Here is a 2920-nt window from a genome sequence, read left to right on the forward strand (position 1 = left end):
AAAAAGGATATTGTCAGTATTGGCTCATTAAGTATAGTTTGACACCAGAATGTGATGCATTAAAATCATCACAATAGTCAGCTCAACAACATCTCAGGACTTCACACATTCAGTGCCTTGCTGTTTTCAGGTTAACAGGAACTAATCTCATCATTTTGTTGAATTGTAGATCAATTGAAGAAATAGTGTTGGAAAACATTGCAGAGAGTTAGATGAGGAAATTGATCCCACTCATGTTTGTAAGGTAATTATGTAGCTGGAGCCGGCAGCCAGTTGATTCAGCTTAGCACAAAGACGGGATACGTTAAAACAGCTAGCCTGGCTTTGTCATTTTTTTAAACTTTGGTTTTGTACGGATTTGGTGGTAGGCAGTTTTTGTTACCTGAATTACACAGAGCCAGGCTAGCTGTGTTCAGCTAAGCTAAGCTAACCAGCTGTAGCTTCAAAGTTAGCACACAGACATGAGAGTGGTGTCAATCTTTTCATCTAACTCTCAGCAAGAAAGCAAATAAGCGGATTTTCCAAAATCCCTCATACAGTCTGTTTACAGTTCTGTGTGATCGACCAACGATTGCCTGATGGGATACCTTTATGTAGGAACTTGGCTTCATAGAGTAGCTGAGGAGAACATATGCCTTTGTACCGTCTCCAGAGTGTCATGGCTCGCCGTCTTTGCTTAGTCCAGAGGTATGAGGTGGGCCCCATCTGAGGAGGGGAAGGACATGAACTTTTGAAAGCTTTCATCCCTCAAGGCAAGTGAGTGAAATGCAGAGAGAGAGAGATCTAAGCTGTGAAGGTCTGTTTGTGTTCTTCATGAAGAGCTACGACCTCTTTTCCCTTGAGGGGTGGGCAACAGCAGGCTACATGTTAATGTCTGTACTGTAACTGACCTTTTCTACAAATGACTGTGATCAAAGGAAATCTCTGTCGTGCAATTATCCTTTAAAAGCTGCACAGTGACCAAGACCAAACTGACTTTACAAAAGGCTTCTGGTTTGACAAGAAACTGATTGTGGGTCCTATAAAGGAGAGCAGATGCATGAATTCAATTAAAAAAGGATTTCCCATTCCAAATGGCTTTCACTCGCTGCCATTTCTGAAGATCCACTGATAAGTGATCAATTTAGTCCATGGCCTTTAGACCTTGCTGAATGAGACAGTACCTGTAACAACACGAATGTAACAGGGACTATTTAGGAGTATGGCCACATCAATTCAAGGGAACACCACAGAAACAACATAACATAATGAAATAACGTCATCTCCAAACTATGAGAGCCCTGTGTGTTCATATTAGGGTATAATGCCCGTCCACAGAAAAGCTCCCCCGTCCCCCCACCAGGACGTCTTCTCAGAGCTTCTTTAACACACAGGATGCCACACAGAAGACACACAGATAGTCTGTCTTCAAGGCTTCTCCTGTCACGAGGGGTAAATCTCTGAGCATAGTGATTTGTCAAGCTTTAGTCTCTTGAATATGTAAAATAGTCCCTTTCAGGCTTCTGTTTTCTTAAAAGCAGGCACTGTTACAGATACATAACATGATTACTCTGGATTAACTATTAGCATACTGCAATATGAGAGACAATAAATACAGACCCGTTTTGCCACAGGCTTACAAAATGCATACTTATTATCGTGACTGTTCAAATGTAATGATATGACAGAGATTTGGAGAGACAGCAAAAGAAAAACGCCTTACAATCACCATACTGACAATATATCTTTATTTCTAGATCTGTTTCCATTCAAAGATGCATCGACTGTGGTATGATTTCTGTTTGACTAATCGGGTCAAAACATAAGTTGTCCCAAATAAGATGGAGAAAAAACTTTATTACTTTCATACTAGATCTTTTTTTGTCAGAGGCGTTTTTAACAGTCTGTGAATTTCCAGTATTTTTTCTGCTTCCTTTCATTAAACCTTTTTAATGCAATATTCAAGTCACATATTTGGCCCGAGAGTAACCAGGTCTATCTTGTGACTTTCCTTTAAAATAATCTCCTCAGCAAAAATGTATCCAGCATTACTTTATCGACGCTAATGTTCATCGTTGTTTAATTATTGACTCTTGGCCGATCTCATGTTCATGAAAAAAAATGATTTGATGCTAAGCTTAATGCATGTTGTTGTGTGCATGACTCCCATCCATTAAGCACTAATGGTAGACAACCTTCCCTGGTGTTTGCATGGCCATAACCAGACAATCAAACCACAGGGGAAAGAAACAATACATACGACTCCTCTCTCCCGCTACATCTGAAAATCCAATAATGAGACTATGGCTGATCTTCATTTACTCAATAGTGAGTGTCCATGCAATAGATTACTTCTAATGTGTTGTTTTATCCGCACTCACAGAATTCAGACACTCAAATAACATGTTGGAATGTAAATGCTAACATGCGAATGTTAATTCGGTATAATGTTTACCATGTTCACCATCTTGATTTAACACTCTAGTATGCTAACATTTCTTAATTAGCTCGAAATACAAAGTGCAACTGAAACGGATGGGAATGTCATTAGTTTTGACGATAAATCGATGTATTGGACAAATTAAAAAATTTGGACCTGATGATGGTGCAAGACAAGTTCAGGGATCACCAAAAGGATTATGATTTACGTTGAGGGCAACATAAAAATTTGGACAAAATTTAATGACAAACAAATTTTGGTCAAAACAACTAATCAGACACGTCAAACTGCTGATGGTGCGAGAGGAAAAGTCAGGGGATCACCAAAGTCGCGAGGATTCATCTTCTAGGGAACATGAATGTCTGTAAAAATATCATTGTAAAACATCCAATAATGAGACGGTTCAGTCTGGACCAAAGTGGTGGACCAACCAACAGACGGACCAATGGACTGATGGACTGCCATCCCTAAAGACATGCCTCTAGCATGGCTAAAATAGGA

The sequence above is a fragment of the Etheostoma spectabile genome, chromosome 1, assembly GCF_008692095.1.
Source record: "Etheostoma spectabile isolate EspeVRDwgs_2016 chromosome 1, UIUC_Espe_1.0, whole genome shotgun sequence".
Classification (NCBI taxonomy): Eukaryota; Metazoa; Chordata; class Actinopteri; order Perciformes; family Percidae; genus Etheostoma; species Etheostoma spectabile.